The sequence below is a fragment of the Stenella coeruleoalba genome, assembly GCF_951394435.1.
Source record: "Stenella coeruleoalba genome assembly, contig: scaffold_114, whole genome shotgun sequence".
Taxonomy (NCBI): Eukaryota; Metazoa; Chordata; class Mammalia; order Artiodactyla; family Delphinidae; genus Stenella; species Stenella coeruleoalba.
Window position 1 is genome coordinate 38,722 of NW_027646115.1, and position 12,675 is coordinate 51,396.

Here is a 12,675-nt window from a genome sequence, read left to right on the forward strand (position 1 = left end):
TGGAACGGCTCTGTTTACAAGAACCTCTTTTACCGTGCAAGTTCAACATCGCAGAAAGTGAAAAATGGATAAAGAACTTGTGGTACTTACGTACAATGCAGTATCACTCAGCAATGAAATCTATGTCATCAGGCACGTAGCAGCATAATGAGTAGATTCAGATACGATGATTCTAACTGAAATAAGTCACACAGAAAAAGAAACATCATAAGATATCACTAATACACGGAATGTAAACTTGGCTACACAGGAACTGAATTCCAAAACAGAACAGGTTCTCAAATTTAGAAAACCAACTTATGCTTGCTTAAGGGGAAAGGTGAGTTCAGTTGCTGCATAAAACCAGAGATTGAAATGAGCACAGATAAAGTTCCTTAAGCCAAATATGGAATAGACAAGAGCCACTCCTTGCTCAACGAAATGGACTCAACACCGCATATTAAACGCCTAAGAATGTACCTGACTAGTAAGTATCTTAAAACCTATGGATTGCTATGTCTCCGAAAGAGAATCAAGCATGTGTACAGGGGCATAAACGCAGCAGTGATAGGATTGGAGAGGTTCGGTGAGCAAATGAAGACTCTTTGAAGTCATATTGCATGGTACCCATTCCACGGGTTTCAATTACCCAGGTTTTAGGTATTCTTCCTTCAGCTAAAACATGCATGTGGAACCCAGAGTACGATCAACCATGTGATCGGGAGACGTGTTCAAATATGTCTCAGTTTTCCTCCCTTGGTACTCGGGTGCAACATTCCAGACGCTTTACTAACACTCTCCCCACTTGGAGAGTCAGCGCCTTTAACCTCCTGTTTGGCACAGTTTGCAATTTCTGCGGAAGATGAACAGGAATAGCGAGAACCAATGAGAGGCTAGCTGGAGGTGTCTGGACGGGCAAATTTAACTCTCATTTCCCATCAGGAAGAGGAAATAACCAAAGGCTCAGCGTGCCGTACCGGAACCAGATTAGGGCCTGAAGTCATCCTGCGGTGTTGCGGGCAGCTCAAAAGAAAGCGAGTTGAAGAAAGGAGCTCAGGGGCACTGTAATTCACAAACCTGCAGAGTTATAAATGACAGCTATCGTCCAAAAATAGACTGAAGTAAGGCTGCCAAGAGGACTTGAAAGCGGGGCAGAATTGCAGGAAACCGATTTCAGGAGGTAGACTGAAATTGCATTGAAAGCATAGGAAAAGAGGCAGAACGTCCACAATGATGCACTTGGCCAAAAAGGGCATATGCGTTTTTTCCTGAATATATTCAGGAAAAAACGCATACGCCCTTTTTGGCCAACCAAGCAAGCTTGCAAAGGAAATCTGCACTACAATGAAGTCTCACTTCCCCCCGGTCAAAAGGGCCATCTGAAAAAAGTGTAAAATCCAGAAAGGCAGGACAGGCCATGGAGAACTGGGAGCCTTGTTATGCTGATGGGCGGGATGTAAATCGCCAACAGACACTCGGGAGAAGTGTATGGTGTTTCCTGAAACATCTAAAAAACAAAGCAACAGAACCTAGGGCACTTCCACTTATGGTCCTATAGCTTAGGGAAATTAAAATCAAAAAGACACAGCCACCCCAAAGTTTGGGACGCCTCTGTTTACAAGAACCTCGTTTACAGTACAAGTTCAACATCGCAGAAAGTGAAAAATGGATAAAGAAGTTGTGGTATTTACTTAAAAAGCAATATCACTCAGCAATGAAATCTATGTCATCAGGCCCTTAGCATCACAATGAGTGGATTCAGGTATGATGATTCTAACTGAAATAAGTCACACAGAAAAAGAAACATCATAAGATATCAGTAATACACGGAATGTAAACTTGGCTACACAGGAACTGAATTACAGAACAGAACAGGGTCTCAAATTTAGAAAACCAACTTATGCTTGCTCAAGGGGAAAGGTGAGTTGGGGTGCTGCATAAAACCAGAGATTGAAATGAGCACAGATAAAGTTCCTTAAGTCAAATATGGAATAGACAAGAGCTACTCCTTGCTCAACGAAATGGACTCAACACCGCATATTAAACGCCTAAGAATGTACCTGACTAGTAAGTATCTTAAAACCTATGGATTGCTATGTCTCCGAAAGGGAATCAAGCATGTGTACAGGGGCATAAACGCAGCAGTGATAGGATTGGAGAGGTTCGGTGAGCAAATGAAGACCCTTTGAAGTCATATTGCATGGTACCCATTACACGGGTCTTAACTCTCCAGGTTTAAGGTATTCTTCCTTCAGCTAAAACATGCATGTGGAACCCAAGTATGATCAACCATGTGAACGGGAGACGTGTTCAAATATGTCTCAGTTTTCCTCCCCTGGTAATCGGGTGCAACATTCCAGACGCTTTACTAACACTCTCCCCACTTGGAGAGTCAGCGCCTTTAACCTCCTGTTTGGCCCAGTTTGCAATTTCTGCGGAAGATGAACAGGAATAGCGAGAACCAATGAGAGACTAGCTGGAGGTGTTTGGACGGGCAAATTTAACTCTCATTTCCCACCAGGAAGAGGAAATAACCAAAGGCTCAGCGTGCCGTGCCGGAACCAGATTAGGGCCTGAAGCCATCCTGCGGTGTTGCGGCCAGGTCACAAGTAAGCAAGTTGAAGAAAGGAGCTCAGGGGCACTGTAATTCACAAACCTGCAGAGTTATAAATGACAGCTATCGTCCAAAAATAGACTGAAGTAAGGCTGCCAAGAGGACTTGAAAGCGGGGCAGAATTGCAGGAAACCGATTTCAGGAGGTAGACTGGAATTGCATTGAAAGCATAGGAAAAGAGGCAGAACGTCCACAATGATGCACTTGGCCAAAAAGGGCGTATGCGTTTTTTCCTGAATATATTCAGGAAAAAACGCATACGCCCTTTTTGGCCAACCAAGCAAGCTAGCAAAGGAAATCTGCACTACAATGAAGTCTCACTTCCCCCCGGTCAAAAGGGCCATTTGAAAAAAGTGTAAAATCCAGAAAGGCAGGACAGGCCATGGAGAACTGGGAGCCTTGTTATGCTGATGGGCGGGATGTAAATTGCCAACAACCACTCGGGAGAAGTGTATGGTGTTTCCTGAAACATCTAAAAAACAAAGCAACAGAACCTAGGGCACTTCCACTTATGGTCCTATAGCTTAGGGAAATTAAAATCAAAAAGACACAGCCACCCCAAAGTTTGGGACGCCTCCGTTTACAAGAACCTCGTTTACCATACAAGTTCAATATCACAGAAAGTGAAAAATGGATAAAGAACTTGTGGTACTTACGTACAATGCAGTATCACTCAGCAATGAAATCTGTGTCATCAGGCCCTTAGCAGCACAATGAGTGGATTCAGGTATGATGATTCTAACTGAAGTAAGTCACACAGAAAAAGAAACATCATAAGATATCAGTAATACACGGAATGTAAACTTGGCTACACAGGAACTGAATTACAGAACAGAACAGGGTCTCAAATTTAGAAAACCAACTTATGCTTGCTTAAGGGTAAAGGTGAGTTGGGGTGCTGCATAAAACCAGAGATTGAAATGAGCACAGATAAAGTTCCTTAAGCCAAATATGGAATAGACAAGAGCTACTCCTTGCTCAACGAAATGGACTCAACACCGCATATTAAACGCCTAAGAATGTACCTGACTAGTAAGTATCTTAAAACCTATGGATTGCTATGTCTCCGAAAGAGAATCAAGCATGTGTACAGGGGCATAAACGCAGCAGTGATAGGATTGGAGAGGTTCGGTGAGCAAATGAAGACCCTTTGAAGTCATATTGCATGGTACCCATTACATGGGTCTCAACTCTCCAGGTTTAAGGTATTCTTCCTTCAGCTAAAACATGCATGTGGAACCCAAGTATGATCAACCATGTTAACGGGAGACGTGTTCAAATATGTCTCAGTTTTCCTCCCCTGGTACTCGGGTGCAACATTCCAGACGCTTTACTAACACTCTCCCCACTTGGAGAGTCAGTGCCTTTAACCTCCTGTTTGGCCCAGTTTGCAATTTCTGCGGAAGACGAACAGGAATAGCGAGAACCAATGAGAGGCTAGCTGGAGGTGTCTGGACGGGCAAATTTAACTCTCATTTCCCACCAGGAAGAGGAAATAACCAAAGGCTCAGCGTGCCGTGCCGGAACCAGATTAGGGCCTGAAGCCATCCTGCGGTGTTGCGGCCAGGTCACAAGTAAGCAAGTTGAAGAAAGGAGCTCAGGGGCACTGTAATTCACAAACCTGCAGAGTTATAAATGACAGCTATCGTCCAAAAATAGACTGAAGTAAGGCTGCCAAGAGGACTTGAAAGCGGGGAAGAATTGCAGGAAACCGATTTCAGGAGGTAGACTGGAATTGCATTGAAAGCATAGGAAAAGAGGCAGAACGTCCACAATGATGCACTTGGCCAAAAAGGGCGTATGCGTTTTTTCCTGAATATATTCAGGAAAAAACGCATACGCCCTTTTTGGCCAACCAAGCAAGCTTGCAAAGGAAATCTGCACTACAATGAAGTCTCACTTCCCCCCGGTCAAAAGGGCCATCTGAAAAAAGTGTAAAATCCAGAAAGGCAGGACAGGCCATGGAGAACTGGGAGCCTTGTTATGCTGATGGGCGGGATGTAAATTGCCAACAGACACTCGGGAGAAGTGTATGGTGTTTCCTGAAACATCTAAAAAACAAAGCAACAGAGCCTAGGGCACTGCCACTTATGGTCCTATAGCTTAGGGAAATTAAAATCAAAAAGACACAGCCACCCCAAAGTTTGGGACGCCTCTGATACAAGAACCGCATTTACAGTACAAGCTCAACATCGCAGAAAGTGAAAAATGGATAAAGAAGTTGTGGTATTTAGTTACAAAGCAATATCACTCAGCAATGAAATCTATGTCATCAGTCCCATAGCATCACAATGAGTGGATTCAGGTATGATGATTCTAACTGAAATAAGTCACACAGAAAAAGAAACATCATAAGATATCAGTAATACACGGAATGGAAACTTGGCTACACAGGAACTGAATTACAGAACAGAACAGGGTCTCAAATTTAGAAAACCAACTTATGCTTGCTTAAGGGTAAAGGTGAGTTGGGGTGCTGCATAAAACCAGAGATTGAAATGAGCACAGATAAAGTTCCTTAAGCCAAATATGGAATAGACAAGAGCTACTCCTTGCTCAACGAAATGGACTCAACACCGCATATTAAACGCCTAAGAATGTACCTGACTAGTAAGTATCTTAAAACCTATGGATTGCTATGTCTCCGAAAGAGAATCAAGCATGTGTACAGGGGCATAAACGCAGCAGTGATAGGATTGGAGAGGTTCGGTGAGCAAATGAAGACCCTTTGAAGTCATATTGCATGGTACCCATTACATGGGTCTCAACTCTCCAGGTTTAAGGTATTCTTCCTTCAGCTAAAACATGCATGTGGAACCCAAGTATGATCAACCATGTGAACGGGAGATGTGTTCAAATATGTCTCAGTTTTCCTCCCCTGGTACTCGGGTGCAACATTCCAGACGCTTTACTAACACTCTCCCCACTTGGAGAGTCAGTGCCTTTAACCTCCTGTTTGGCCCAGTTTGCAATTTCTGCGGAAGACGAACAGGAATAGCGAGAACCAATGAGAGGCTAGCTGGAGGTGTCTGGACGGGCAAATTTAACTCTCATTTCCCACCAGGAAGAGGAAATAACCAAAGGCTCAGCGTGCCGTGCCGGAACCAGATTAGGGCCTGAAGCCATCCTGCGGTGTTGCGGCCAGGTCACAAGTAAGCAAGTTGAAGAAAGGAGCTCAGGGGCACTGTAATTCACAAACCTGCAGAGTTATAAATGACAGCTATCGTCCAAAAATAGACTGAAGTAAGGCTGCCAAGAGGACTTGAAAGCGGGGCAGAATTGCAGGAAACCGATTTCAGGAGGTAGACTGGAATTGCATTGAAAGCATAGGAAAAGAGGCAGAACGTCCACAATGATGCACTTGGCCAAAAAGGGCGTATGCGTTTTTTCCTGAATATATTCAGGAAAAAACGCATACGCCCTTTTTGGCCAACCAAGCAAGCTTGCAAAGGAAATCTGCACTACAATGAAGTCTCACTTCCCCCCGGTCAAAAGGGCCATCTGAAAAAAGTGTAAAATCCAGAAAGGCAGGACAGGCCATGGAGAACTGGGAGCCTTGTTATGCTGATGGGCGGGATGTAAATTGCCAACAACCACTCGGGAGAAGTGTATGGTGTTTCCTGAAACATCTAAAAAACAAAGCAACAGAACCTAGGGCACTTCCACTTATGGTCCTATAGCTTAGGGAAATTAAAATCAAAAAGACACAGCCACCCCAAAGTTTGGAACGGCTCTGTTTACAAGAACCTCGTTTACAGTACAAGTTCAACATCGCAGAAAGTGAAAAATGGATAAAGAAGTTGTGGTATTTACTTACAAAGCAATATCACTCAGCAATGAAATCTGTGTCATCAGACCCTTAGCAGCACAATGAGTGGATTCAGGTATGATGATTCTAACTGAAATAAGTCACACAGAAAAAGAAACATCATAAGATATCAGTAATACACGGAATGTAAACTTGGCTACACAGGAACTGAATTACAGAACAGAACAGGGTCTCAAATTTAGAAAACCAACTTATGTTTGCTTAAGGGTAAAGGTGAGTTGGGGTGCTGCATAAAACCAGAGATTGAAATGAGCACAGATAAAGTTCCTTAAGCCAAATATGGAATAGACAAGAGCTACTCCTTGCTCAACGAAATGGACTCAACACCGCATATTAAACGCCTAAGAATGTACCTGACTAGTAAGTATCTTAAAACCTATGGATTGATATGTCTCCGAAAGAGAATCAAGCATGTGTACAGGGGCATAAACGCAGCAGTGATAGGATTGGAGAGGTTCGGTGAGCAAATGAAGACCCTTTGAAGTCATATTGCATGGTACCCATTCCACGGGATTCAACTACCCAGGTTTAAGGTATTCTTCCTTCAGCTAAAACATGCATGTGGAACCTAGAGTATGATCAACCATGTGAACGGGAGACGTGTTCAAATATGTCTCAGTTTTCCTCCCCTGGTACTCGGGTGCAACATTCCAGACGCTTTACTAACACTCTCCCCACTTGGAGAGTCAGTCCCTTTAACCTCCTGTTTGGCCCAGTTTGCAATTTCTGCGGAAGATGAACAGGAATAGCGAGAACCAATGAGAGGTTAGCTGGAGGTGTCTGGACGGGCAAATTTAACTCTCATTTCCCACCAGGAAGAGGAATTAAGAAAAGGCTCAGCATGCCGTGCCGGAACCAGATTAGGGCCTGAAGCCATCCTGCGGTGTTGCGGCCAGGTCACAAGAAAGCGAGTTGAAGAAAGGAGCTCAGGGGCACTGTAATTCACAAACCTGCAGAGTTATAAATGACAGCTATCGTCCAAAAATAGACTGAAGTAAGGCTGCCAAGAGGACTTGAAAGCGGGGCAGAATTGCAGGAAACCGATTTCAGGAGGTAGACTGGAATTGCATTGAAAGCATAGGAAAGGAGGCTGAACGTCCACAATGATGCACTTGGCCAAAAAGGGCGTATGCGTTTTTTCCTGAATATATTCAGGAAAAAACGCATACGCCCTTTTTGGCCAACCAAGCAAACTTGCAAAGGAAATCTGCACTACAATGAAGTCTCACTTCTCCCCGGTCAAAAGGGCCATCTGAAAAAAGTGTAAAATCCAGAAAGGCAGGACAGGCCATGGAGAACTGGGAGCCTTGTTATGCTGATGGGCGGGATGTAAATTGCCAACAGACACTCAGGAGAAGTGTATGGTGTTTCCTGAAACATCTATAAAACAAAGGAACAGAGCCTAGGGCACTTCCACTTATGGTCCTATAGCTTAGGGAAATTAAAATCAAAAAGACACAGCCACCCCAAAGTTTGGGACGCCTCTGTTTACAAGAACCTCGTTTTCCGTACAAGTTCAATATCACAGAAAGTGAAAAATGGATAAAGAACTTGTGGTACTTACGTACAATGCAGTATCACTCAGCAATGAAATCTATGTCATCAGGCCCGTAGCAGCATAATGAGTGGATTCAGGTACGATGATTCTAACTGAAATAAGTCACACAGAAAAAGAAACATCATAAGATATCACTAATACACGGAATGTAAACTTGGCTACACAGGAACTGCATTCCAAAACAGAACAGGGTCTCAAATTTAGAATACCAACTTATGGTTGCTTAAGGGGAAAGGTGAGTTGGGGTGCTGCATAAAACCAGAGATTGAAATGAGCACAGATAAAGTTCCTTAAGCCAAATATGGAATAGACAAGAGCTACTCCTTGCTCAACAAAATGGACTCAAAACCCCATATTAAACGAATAAGAATGTACCTGACTAGTAAGTATCTTAAAACCTATGGATTGCTATGTCTCCAAAAGAGAATCAAGCGTGTGTACAGGGGCATAAACGCAGCAGTGATAGGATTGGAGAGGTTCGGTGAGCAAATGAAGACCCTTTGAAGTCATATTGCATGGTACCCATTACACGGGTCTCAACTCTCCAGGTTTAAGGTATTCTTCCTTCAGCTAAAACATGCATGTGGAACCTAGAGTATGATCAACCATGTGAACGGGAGACGTGTTCAAATATGTCTCAGTTTTCCTCCCCTGGTACTCGGGTGCAACATTCCAGACGCTTTAATAACACTCTCCCGACTTGGAGAGTCAGTCCCTTTAACCTCCTTTTTGGCCCAGTTTGCAATTTCTGCGGAAGATGAACAGGAATAGCGAGAACCAATGAGAGACTAGCTGGAGGTGTCTGGACGGGCAAATTTAACTCTCATTTCCCACCAGTAAGAAGAATTAACCAAAGGCTCAGCATGCCGGGCCAGAACCAGATTAGGGCCTGAAGACATCCTGCGGTGTTGCGGCCAGGTAACAAGAAAGCGAGTTGAAGAAAGGAGCTCAGGGGCACTGTAATTCACAAACCTGCAGAGTTATAAATGACAGCTATCGTCCAAAAATAGACTGAAGTAAGGCTGCCAAGAGGACTTGAAAGCGGGGCAGAATTGCAGGAAACCGATTTCAGGAGGTAGACTGGAATTGCATTGAAAGCATAGGAAAAGAGGCAGAACGTCCACAATGATGCACTTGGCCAAAAAGGGCGTATGCGTTTTTCCTGAATATATTCAGGAAAAAACGCATACGCTCTTTTTGGCCAACCAAGCAAGCTTGCAAAGGAAATCTGCACTACAATGAAGTCTCACTTCCCCCCGGTCAAAAGGGCCATCTGAAAAAAGTGTAAAATCCAGAAAGGCAGGACAGGCCATGGAGAACTGGGAGCCTTGTTATGCTGATGGGCGGGATGTAAATTGCCAACAACCACTCGGGAGAAGTGTATGGTGTTTCCTGAAACATCTAAAAAACAAAGCAACAGAACCTAGGGCACTTCCACTTATGGTCCTATAGCTTAGGGAAATTAAAATCAAAAAGACACAGCCACCCCAAAGTTTGGAACGGCTCTGTTTACAAGAACCTCGTTTACAGTACAAGTTCAACATCGCAGAAAGTGAAAAATGGATAAAGAAGTTGTGGTATTTACTTACAAAGCAATATCACTCAGCAATGAAATCTGTGTCATCAGGCCCTTAGCAGCACAATGAGTGGATTCAGGTATGATGATTCTAACTGAAGTAAGTCACACAGAAAAAGAAACATCATAAGATATCAGTAATACACGGAATGTAAACTTGGCTACACAGGAACTGAATTACAGAACAGAACAGGGTCTCAAATTTAGAAAACCAACTTATGCTTGCTTAAGGGTAAAGGTGAGTTGGGGTGCTGCATAAAACCAGAGATTGAAATGAGCACAGATAAAGTTCCTTAAGCCAAATATGGAATAGACAAGAGCTACTCCTTGCTCAACGAAATGGACTCAACACCGCATATTAAACGCCTAAGAATGTACCTGACTAGTAAGTATCTTAAAACCTATGGATTGCTATGTCTCCGAAAGAGAATCAAGCATGTGTACAGGGGCATAAACGCAGCAGTGATAGGATTGGAGAGGTTCGGTGAGCAAATGAAGACCCTTTGAAGTCATATTGCATGGTACCCATTACATGGGTCTCAACTCTCCAGGTTTAAGGTATTCTTCCTTCAGCTAAAACATGCATGTGGAACCCAAGTATGATCAACCATGTGAACGGGAGATGTGTTCAAATATGTCTCAGTTTTCCTCCCCTGGTACTCGGGTGCAACATTCCAGACGCTTTACTAACACTCTCCCCACTTGGAGAGTCAGTGCCTTTAACCTCCTGTTTGGCCCAGTTTGCAATTTCTGCGGAAGACGAACAGGAATAGCGAGAACCAATGAGAGGCTAGCTGGAGGTGTCTGGACGGGCAAATTTAACTCTCATTTCCCACCAGGAAGAGGAAATAACCAAAGGCTCAGCGTGCCGTGCCGGAACCAGATTAGGGCCTGAAGCCATCCTGCGGTGTTGCGGCCAGGTCACAAGTAAGCAAGTTGAAGAAAGGAGCTCAGGGGCACTGTAATTCACAAACCTGCAGAGTTATAAATGACAGCTATCGTCCAAAAATAGACTGAAGTAAGGCTGCCAAGAGGACTTGAAAGCGGGGCAGAATTGCAGGAAACCGATTTCAGGAGGTAGACTGGAATTGCATTGAAAGCATAGGAAAAGAGGCAGAACGTCCACAATGATGCACTTGGCCAAAAAGGGCGTATGCGTTTTTTCCTGAATATATTCAGGAAAAAACGCATACGCCCTTTTTGGCCAACCAAGCAAGCTTGCAAAGGAAATCTGCACTACAATGAAGTCTCACTTCCCCCCGGTCAAAAGGGCCATCTGAAAAAAGTGTAAAATCCAGAAAGGCAGGACAGGCCATGGAGAACTGGGAGCCTTGTTATGCTGATGGGCGGGATGTAAATTGCCAACAGACACTCGGGAGAAGTGTATGGTGTTTCCTGAAACATCTAAAAAACAAAGCAACAGAGCCTAGGGCACTGCCACTTATGGTCCTATAGCTTAGGGAAATTAAAATCAAAAAGACACAGCCACCCCAAAGTTTGGGACGCCTCTGATACAAGAACCTCATTTACAGTACAAGCTCAACATCGCAGAAAGTGAAAAATGGATAAAGAAGTTGTGGTATTTAGTTACAAAGCAATATCACTCAGCAATGAAATCTATGTCATCAGTCCCATAGCATCACAATGAGTGGATTCAGGTATGATGATTCTAACTGAAATAAGTCACACAGAAAAAGAAACATCATAAGATATCAGTAATACACGGAATGTAAACTTGGCTACACAGGAACTGAATTACAGAACAGAACAGGGTCTCAAATTTAGAAAACCAACTTATGCTTGCTTAAGGGTAAAGGTGAGTTGGGGTGCTGCATAAAACCAGAGATTGAAATGAGCACAGATAAAGTTCCTTAAGTCAAATATGGAATAGACAAGAGCTACTCCTTGCTCAACGAAATGGACTCAACACCGCATATTAAACGCCTAAGAATGTACCTGACTAGTAAGTATCTTAAAACCTATGGATTGCTATGTCTCCGAAAGAGAATCAAGCATGTGTACAGGGGCATAAACGCAGCAGTGATAGGATTGGAGAGGTTCGGTGAGCAAATGAAGACCCTTTGAAGTCATATTGCATGGTACCCATTACATGGGTCTCAACTCTCCAGGTTTAAGGTATTCTTCCTTCAGCTAAAACATGCATGTGGAACCCAAGTATGATCAACCATGTGAACGGGAGATGTGTTCAAATATGTCTCAGTTTTCCTCCCCTGGTACTCGGGTGCAACATTCCAGACGCTTTACTAACACTCTCCCCACTTGGAGAGTCAGTGCCTTTAACCTCCTGTTTGGCCCAGTTTGCAATTTCTGCGGAAGACGAACAGGAATAGCGAGAACCAATGAGAGGCTAGCTGGAGGTGTCTGGACGGGCAAATTTAACTCTCATTTCCCACCAGGAAGAGGAAATAACCAAAGGCTCAGCGTGCCGTGCCGGAACCAGATTAGGGCCTGAAGCCATCCTGCGGTGTTGCGGCCAGGTCACAAGTAAGCAAGTTGAAGAAAGGAGCTCAGGGGCACTGTAATTCACAAACCTGCAGAGTTATAAATGACAGCTATCGTCCAAAAATAGACTGAAGTAAGGCTGCCAAGAGGACTTGAAAGCGGGGCAGAATTGCAGGAAACCGATTTCAGGAGGTAGACTGGAATTGCATTGAAAGCATAGGAAAAGAGGCAGAACGTCCACAATGATGCACTTGGCCAAAAAGGGCGTATGCGTTTTTTCCTGAATATATTCAGGAAAAAACGCATACGCCCTTTTTGGCCAACCAAGCAAGCTTGCAAAGGAAATCTGCACTACAATGAAGTCTCACTTCCCCCCGGTCAAAAGGGCCATCTGAAAAAAGTGTAAAATCCAGAAAGGCAGGACAGGCCATGGAGAACTGGGAGCCTTGTTATGCTGATGGGCGGGATGTAAATTGCCAACAACCACTCGGGAGAAGTGTATGGTGTTTCCTGAAACATCTAAAAAACAAAGCAACAGAACCTAGGGCACTTCCACTTATGGTCCTATAGCTTAGGGAAATTAAAATCAAAAAGACACAGCCACCCCAAAGTTTGGAACGGCTCTGTTTACAAGAACCTCGTTTACAGTACAAGTT

General features: G+C 43.8%; 1 long non-coding RNA gene across 1 annotated transcript in view; it reads right to left on the minus strand.

The window, feature by feature from the left end:
• The window catches only part of LOC307181324, a 201,638-nt gene that overhangs the window by 1,487 nt on the left and 187,476 nt on the right, over positions 1 to 12,675 (minus strand). The window contains exon 2 of the long non-coding RNA XR_013826449.1: positions 1,671 to 1,752. This is a non-coding gene — a long non-coding RNA (uncharacterized lncRNA). The remainder of the gene's footprint in view (positions 1 to 1,670; positions 1,753 to 12,675) is intronic.